Source organism: Humulus lupulus, chromosome X (genome assembly GCF_963169125.1).
Source record: "Humulus lupulus chromosome X, drHumLupu1.1, whole genome shotgun sequence".
In the NCBI taxonomy this organism is placed as follows: Eukaryota; Viridiplantae; Streptophyta; class Magnoliopsida; order Rosales; family Cannabaceae; genus Humulus; species Humulus lupulus.
In genome coordinates, this window is record NC_084802.1 from 109318217 (window position 1) to 109327240 (window position 9024).

General features: G+C 38.6%; 1 non-coding gene across 1 annotated transcript; it reads right to left on the minus strand.

Annotated features, from left to right (window-relative positions):
* Nucleotides 1-4206: 4206 nt before the first annotated feature.
* Nucleotides 4207-4313, minus strand: LOC133807698 (small nucleolar RNA R71). The gene has a single exon (XR_009879598.1). It is a non-coding gene; the product is annotated as a small nucleolar RNA R71 (small nucleolar RNA).
* Nucleotides 4314-9024: the final 4711 nt, after the last annotated feature.

The following is a 9024-nucleotide window of genomic DNA, read 5'->3' on the forward strand; positions in this document are numbered from 1 at the left end:
CTGTCTATATGCTTTGCTCTTTTGTGGCTTCGAGGTTCTTTCGAATTTTCTATTGCCTCATTATTGTCAATAGAAAAAAATAAGTGGTTTATCCATTTTTGGAATAACACTGAGATCCATATAGAACTTCCTCAGCCAGACCATTTCCTTAGCCGCCATAGTCATAACTATGTACTTAGTCTCCAAGGTGGAATTTGAAATGGAAGATAGCCTAACGCTTCTCCAAATCACAGCTACTGAGATGGTAGACAACCTATTTCTTCTCCCCCCCCCCCCCAAGGAGTAAACACCTTTTTCAGATGTAGACTTGATGTCATGAACATCAGTTTAGAATTTGAATTTGTGTAGCCTAGCAGGTTAAAAGATCCACCTGAAAAGACTAACATATAGTTTCTATTCCATCAAAGATAACGACCTCCATCCATTGTTCATTTTCAAGGTGCACTTGCTCACCACTGCCACTGCATAGCGGATCACAACACACAACATAGCATGCATTAGACTTCTAATTGTAAATTCATAAGGAATTCGTGAAATCATTACTTTCTCTTGAGGAGTCTATGGAGACTGTTGCTTAGAAAGATAAATACCATGTGAAGATGTTAAACATCCTTTCTTGGAATTTGTTATAGAGTAACTCCCAAGCACCTCACCTAAGTAGGTCACTTGAGTTAGAGCCAAAATTCAGTTATTTCTATCCCTGATGATCTGGATACCAAGAACATGATTTGCTCCAACAAAATCTGGAATTTTGTTTCTAGCCAGTTCATTATGTTTGATAATTTCTTGACATTGTTTCCAATGAGTAAGATCTCATCTACATAAATGATTAAGAACACCACAATGTCTTTTTCCTTAAGTTGTTAAACACAAGGGTCCACTTGATTTTGTTCAAAACCATAGGTCTTAATGATTCCATTTTACCTTAAGTTCTAGGAGCGCGAAGCTTGTTTAAGTCCATAGATTGACCTACTCAGCTTGCCGAATTTCTAGTCCAACTACTTTAAATCCTTATGATTGATCCATGTTAATAATCTCATCAAGATAGCCATTAAAAATGCATCTTTGATGTCCATTTTTCTTATCTCTTAATCAAGAGTTGTGGCTATGGATAAGAGGATACTAAATGAATTTTAACATGGCTACTGGAGAAAATTTTTTCTCTAAGTAAACATTCTATCTCTTCCACGAGTTGAGCCATTAATGTTTCGACCTTTCCTTCAGCTCATCTATTCTTCTTATAGTTGCACTTGCACCCCATGGGCCCAAAGTCGAATGGCACATCTACAAAATCTCAGACAAATTTAGAGCACTTAGATTCTATTTCCTGGAACTTGGCATCAAGTCAAATATCTCTTTCAGACTTACCCATTGCTTGTTTATAGGCCAACAGATCACTGTTAGTTGTGTCCCCAACTAGCTTGTCGGTTTTACTATCCATCTCATCGATACCGGGTTCCGAGAGACAGTCCCATTATGACAAGGCATTGTATCCTTCTGACTTTGATCAGTAGTTTCTAAATCTACCTTATTTCCATCGACTTGCGTCGGTGAGGATGAAACAATAGTTTATCATTTTTCAATCTAATACTATTTTGCTACGAGGCTTGAAATTCATTATGTAGTCGTTATCCAAAAAAGTAGCGTTTGTAGAGCCAAACACTTTCTTGTCAACTGGACTATAAAACAAACAACCCTAAGTACCTTTAGGATAGCCAACAAACAAACAAACCTCAATTCGTTATTCTATCTTTCCTACCTTTTTCCTCAGGACATAAGTAGGACATCCCCAAATTCCATAATACCGTAAATTAGGTTCATGACCATTCCATAATACTAGCGTTGTCCTAGAGACAAATTATAGATGACACAACATTTAAAAAATGTCACATGAGCTCTAGGTAGTATGTATCCAGAAAAGATCTGGGTAAGAAGTTGGTAGAGTTGAATAGCTTATCATAGAACACACATTTTCATAAATGTGTGATTCACGTTGCTTACCAACACTGTTATGTTGCGGAGTCCTTGGGCAGTTGGTTTAGACAATTCTCCAAGTTTAATTAAATGATCTTGGTTTTGATTATCCAAATATCCTCCACCCCAATTAGATCGCACGATCTTTAACATTTTACCTAATATGGTTTTTGTTGAGTCTAGTTTATGTAATGTTTAGGTGGTGTTTTAGGTAGTCTTTTATGTCATTTTTCTTTCATTTAGTGCGGGTTTATTCTTTTGTTTGCTTGTTTTGCAGTTTTTGTGAATAACCGGAAGATTTGAGTACTTGGAGGAAAAATTCCCAAAAAAAGAAGAAATATCCAAGTTTTGGTAACAAAGGATGGATCTTAGCGTGATTTGGAGGCGTTGGTAATTTTTCGAGCTTAAAAATGCATGAGTTGAAAAATTGCTTAAGAGGCGCGGCATGAGTGCTTTGGAGCCACAACCAGCCCTTTAAACAGAACCATTGTTTTGGAGGCCAGACTTGGGCCGCGACATGGCTAAGGAGAGCCGCGACATAGAAGGGCCAAATCCCATAAATCAGAGACTTGGGCCGCGGCATGGCTATGGGAGAGCCGCGGCCAGGATATGCAGATTTTCAAGAAATATGGACGCGGGCCGCGACATGGTGTATGTAGAACCGCGGCCCGCCTCTTCTAAAATTGAAAAAAATTAGGTTTTATAAGAAAAGAAAAGAGGGAGAGAAGAGAGTCTTGGAGGCTGAGGAAGGCTTGGGGAATTCTCAATTGTTTACTTTTCATCTATTTTCTTTATGTTATTTTTAAATTTCTGTGTGATTAGAATCACAATTATGAACTAATTTGTTGTTTAGGATTTTTAATTAAATCACTTGAATCCCTATTATGAATTAATGGAATTTCAATTTTCTTCTTCAATCTCTTTTTAATTCCTTATAGCTTGTCCTTATTGATTGATTATTGATTGGCCATCTCTAGTCATTACCTATATGTTTTTTAATCAAAATCTAAGAAGTGCGATTTGAATTTGCTTTGGTTATATTGGACATAATTCTAATTTGGAACGAGAGTATCCAGATTAATTGTGTAACTATTTATTGAGTTGTTTAGATTAATGTTGTCTTTGTGATTCAATTTACCATAGAAATATAGGAAATTCTCACTTAGGTTGAGATATAATTCATAATATGATTATAAGCTACTTTTGTCAACTCGTTAATTGAAATAGGCAGAAAGAAGAAGAATTTAGTATTTTGTATTAGGGAGTGATAGGGAGGATAGTTAATGAGATTAAATATCCTAATTACTCTTTCATTGTTTAATTCTAAGGTTTTGTTATTACTCATTGTTTTATTTAATCTTTAATTATTGTTTCTGCACTTTATATTTTCTTTTGCTTTGTCTACAAGAATCGAAAGTCTAATCGACCAAATAGAAAAAAAGATTAATTGATTGGTAATTGGGGATTCAGTCCTTGAGGACGATACTTGGTTTTACCAAGATTATTACAAAATTGCAATACGTGCACTTGTGTAGCATATAAAATCTGCAACAAGTTTTTGGCACCGTTGCGGGGGACTGAAAACTATCAATAGAGTCTAATTGATTTTATTTCTAATTTGGTTATTTTTATCTTGTTTCTAATTTGTTTCAGCTGCGTTCCTTTGTAAATTTCAGGTGGTTGTATTATATGCGTAGCAGAAGAGGGGCAGGTAGGCTTGTTCCTATAAATCTTGAAATTCAGAAGACGTGCAAACAAAATAGAAGAAATAAGAGGTTGGCTCATCAAATGGTAGAGATGGCACAAAATGAGAGGAATAATGAGGTTCCTAAAGTTCTTCAACATTCGATTCAAAATTCTCCTGCCAGAAGTTTGAGAGACTATGTACTGCCCACTATAACGGGAGTACATAACTGTATAAGACCGCCGACGGTGGAGGCCAATAATACTGAGATTAAGCTGGCAATTTTGCAAATGGTGCAGTCCACTATTCAATTTGGTGGTTTGCCTTCTAAAGACCCCCATATGCAATTGGCAAATTTCTTTGAGTTGTGCAACACTTTCAAGTACAATGGGGTCAGTGATGATGCTATAAGGTTGAGACTCTTCCCATTTTCTCTGCGGGAAAGAGCTAAGATCTGGCTTAATTCACTTCAGGAAAATTCTATCAATACTTGGCAAGACCTTGCTCATAAATTTTTGGCTAAGTTTTTCCCTCCCTTGAAGGCTGCTAAATTGAGGGGAGAAATTAATAACTTCTATCAGATGGATGGAGAGTCATTATATGATGTGTGGGAGCGTTTCAAGGAGTTATTGAGGAAATTCCCCCACCATGGTATAGAGAAGTGGATGCTGGTTCAAAATTTTTATAAAGGGCTGTGTGGTACAACAAGAACGATTATCGATGCTGCAGCTGGTGGGGCATTCATGAGTAAAAGTGCCAATGAAGCATATGAGCTGCTAGAGGACATGGCCACAAATAATCATCAGTGGTCTGAGGAGAGGTCATCTGGGGTCAGAAAGGTAGCTGGGGTGCATGAAATTGATGCAATTACTACTCTAACACCATAAGTGGCCTCCTTGACAAAACGATTACAGCAGAGCATTGTATCTGCTAATGCGGTTCAGATGGAAGCTAGGTGTGAAATTTGTGGTGGTCCTCATTCTATTGATCAGTGTCATGCTAGCAGTAGTAATAACATTTCTATGGATCATGCTCAGGTTCGAGCTGTGGAAAATTTTCAGAGGCCATTCAATAATCCATTCTCCAACACTTACAATCCTGGGTGGAGAAATCATCCTAATTTTTCTTGGAGGAACAATCAGGGCCAGCAACCTCAGTTTCAAGGCTAGTTTCAGCAGAATATGCCTCAGCAACCAATGTATCAAGCCTCTTCATCACAATAGCCTATGCCTCAATAACTAATGAATCAAGCTGCACCAGATAGGCCTAATGAATTGCAAGCTGCATTATTGAACCTCACCAACACTCAAAATTAGTTCATGACAAAGACTAGATCTTCTATCAAAAATCTGGAAACACAAGTGGGGCAGTTGGCTAATATGCTTAATAACAGACCACAGGGTAATTTTCCTAGTAATACTGAAGTCAATCCTAAGGAGCAAGTTCAGGCAATTACTCTGAGGAGTGGTAAACAAGTTGAGCAGCCTAGTGTAAAGCAGTCAGTGGTTCAGAATGAAGAGACGGTTGAAAAGTATGATACAACAAAAAAAGGTTACTGAAGACCACCAGAGTTCAGAAAAGAGTCCTCCAGTTGTTGATGACCAGCCAGTTCGAGTTCCATATCCTCAGAGGCTTAGAAAAAATACTCTTGATAAACAATTTTCAAAGTTTTTAGAGGTGTTTAAAAAGCTTCATATCAATATTCCTTTTGCTGAGGCCTTAGAGAAGATGCCCAGCTATGTGAAATTCATGAAGGAGATTCTGTCCAAGAAGAAGAAGATGGAGGATTATGAGACAGTGGCATTAACTGAAGAGTGCAGTGCAATATTGCAAAGGAAGTTACCCAAAAAGTTGAGAGATCCGGGGAGCTTTACTATACCTTATACAATTGGAAAATTTTAATGTAAGCATGCTTTATGTGATCAAGGGGTGAGTATTAATCTGATGCCCTTATCTGTGTTCAAAAGACTTGGTTTGGGTGAGGCAAAACCAACAACAGTCACTCTACAATTAGCAAATCGATCGGTGAAACATCCACGGGGTATTATTGAAGATGTTCTTGTGAAGGTGGATAAGTTTATTTTTCCTGCTGACTTTATCGTTCTTGACATGGAGGAGGATATGAATGTACCTATTATTCTCGGTAGACCATTTCTAGCCACAGGCCATGCTCTCATTGATGTTCAAAAGGCAGAGCTTAAACTTAGAGTTCAAGGAGATAAGGTGGTATTTAATGTCTTCAAGGCCATGAAGTATCCGGTGGCTAGTGACAATTGCTATAGAGTGGATGTGATAGAGAAGGCAATCTCGAAAAGAAGGGTGAGTTGTAATGCTTTAGAGGCGGTGATAACAAGTGGTGAGGTAAATGATGATGATGATGCTGAGATGAGAGAATATGTAAATTGGATCAATTCTTACCAACCGTACATGAAGAAGTTTGAAGAGTTAGCAGGGGGGCCTGAAAGACCATTAACATCCATTCAGCAGCCACCGCAGTTGGAATTAATGGCTCTTCCAGATCATTTATGTTATGCCTACTTGGGAGAGAAGGAAACTTTACCAATAATAGTTTCAGCTCACCTCTCCAAAACAGAATTGGAAAAATTGTTGAGGGTTTTACGGGATCATAAATTGTCCATAGGGTGGACATTGGCGGATATTAGAGGAATAAGTCCCTCAACAGTAATGCATAAAATTTGATTGGAGAAGAATAGCAAGCCATCTATAGAGGCTCAGAGAAGACTCAATCCAGCAATGAAGGAGGTTGTACTTAAGCAGATTCTTAAATGGTTGGACGTCGGAGTGATCTACCCAATTTATGATAGCGCATGGGTGACCCCAGTACAAGTGGTACCTAAGAAGGGTGGTATGACCGTGGTAAAAAATGAAAATAATGAACTCATTCCAATGAGAACTGTGACGGGGTGGCAGATTTGTATTGATTACGGCAAGCTCAACAAGGCTACAATGAAGGATCATTTTCCTTTGTCTTTCCTTGATCAAATGCTTGACAGATTTGTAGGCCACAGCTACTGCTGTTTCTTGGATGGGTATTTAGGGTACCATCAGATTGCTATTGCACTAGAGGATCAAGAGAAAACAACATTCACATGTCCCTATGGCACATTTGCTTTCAGGAGAATGCCATTTGGATTATGTAATGCTCCAGCAACATTTCAACGATCCATGATGGCTATCTTTTCAGATATGGTGGAAAGGTCTATTGAGATTTTCATGGATGATTTCTCTGTCTTTGGCTCGTTGTTTGACCTCTGTTTGGGTAACTTGGAAAACATGTTGAATCATTGTGAAGAGGCAAATCTGGTGTTGAATTGGGAGAAATGCCATTTTATGGTAAAAGAGGGAATTGTTCTGGGACACAAGATTTCTAGAGATGGTATTGAGGTGGATAAAGAAAAAATTGCAACAATTGAAAAATTACCACCTCCGGTGTTAGTGAAAGGTGTGAGGAGTTTCCTTGGCCATGCGGGATTTTATCGACGATTCATCAAAGATTTTTCCAAAGTGTCTAAGCCTCTCCCTTCACTATTAATGAATGGTGTGGTTTTTTATTTCAATGAAGAGTGCCTTCATGCCTTTAAGGTACTAAAGGAGAAACTCATAGCTGCACCTATAGTTGTGGCTCCAAACTGGGACTTACCATTCGAATTGATGTGTGACGCTAGTGACTATGCTGTGGGTGCAGTTTTGGGGCAGCGTATTGATAAGGTATTTCACTCAATTTATTATGCTAGTAGGACTCTCAATGATGCACAGTTGAATTATGCCACAACAGAAAAATAGTTGCTAGCCATAGTCTCCGCTTTTGACAAGTTCAAACCCTATCTGATTGGCAATAAGGTGATTGTGTATATTGATCACTCTACTATCAAGTACTTGATGACTAAGAAGGATGCAAAGCCTCGCTTAATTAGATGGATTTTATTGCTACAAGAGTTTGATAAGGAGATACGCGATAAAAAGGTTACTGAAAACCTTGTAGCAGATCACTTGTCTAGACTAGAAATAGAAGAGAGTCAGAATGAGAAAGATGTGCAGATCAATGACTCCTTTCCAGATGAACAGTTGTTTGGGGCAAGTGAAAATCCTGTTGTGCCTTAGTTTGCGGATATTGTGAATTTCCTTGTTTCAAAGGCTGTGCCTCCTGAGATGACAAGGCAACAGTTGAAGAAATTTTACTCTGAGGTGAAGCATTACTACTGGGAGGAGCCTCTTCTCTATAAGCATTGTGCTGATCAAATTATTCGTCGTTGTGTACCTGAGGATGAAATGCATTCTATTCTTGCCCACTGCCACAACTTGCAATGTGGTGGACATTTTGGATCCACAAGAACTGCAGCTAAGGTATTTCAGAGTGGTTTTTATTGGCCAACTTTATTCAAAGATGCTAACATTTTTGTGAAGGCTTGTGATCGGTGCCAGCGCACGGGCAATATCTCAAGGAGAAATGAGATGCCTCTCAATGTGATTTTGGAAGTCGAGCTATTTGATGTTTGGGGCATTGACTTCATGGGTCCATTTCCACCATTGTATAGTAATGAGTATATCTTGTTAGCTGTTGGCTATGTGTCCAAATGGGTGGAAGCTGCTGCGACATAGACCAATGACAGTAAAATTGTGTTAAACTTTCTCCATAAACACATTTTCACTCGTTTTGGCACACCCCGAGCTCTCATTAGTGATGAAGGGAGTCATTTTGTTAACAAACAACTTGATGCACTTTTAGCTCGCTACGACGTTTACCACTGCACTGCATTGCCATATCACCCCAGTCAAATGGCCAAGCTGAAATCTCAAACAGGGAGGTGAAAAGTATCCTTGAAAAGATTGTCAATAGTTCAAGGGAAAACTGGTCAAAGAAGTTGGATGACGCACTATGGGCTCACAGAACAACGTTTAAAACACCGATAGGTATGTCCCCATATAGCTTAGTTTTTGGGAAAGCTTGCCATCTTCCAGTTGAGCTAGAGCAGAAGGCATACTAGGCAATGAAAAAATTAAACCTCGATTGGACTGTCACTAGTGAAAATAGAATTTTGCAATTGAATGAACTTGATGAATTTTGTAATGAGGCATACGAAAATGAAAAAATCTATAAGGAGCGTACAAAAGCCTGGCATGAAAAGAACCTAATCAAAAGAGAATTTCAACCTGGACAGCATGTACTTCTTTTTAATTCACAGTTGAGGCTATTTCCTGGCAAATTAAAATCCAGATGGTCGGGCCCTTTTACTGTTGTGAAGGTGTTTCCATATGGATCGGTGGAGTTGCAAGGCAAAAATGGAGAGCCTTTCAAGATGAATGGTCAGCGGTTGAAGCCATATCTGGGCAGTATGTTTGATCAA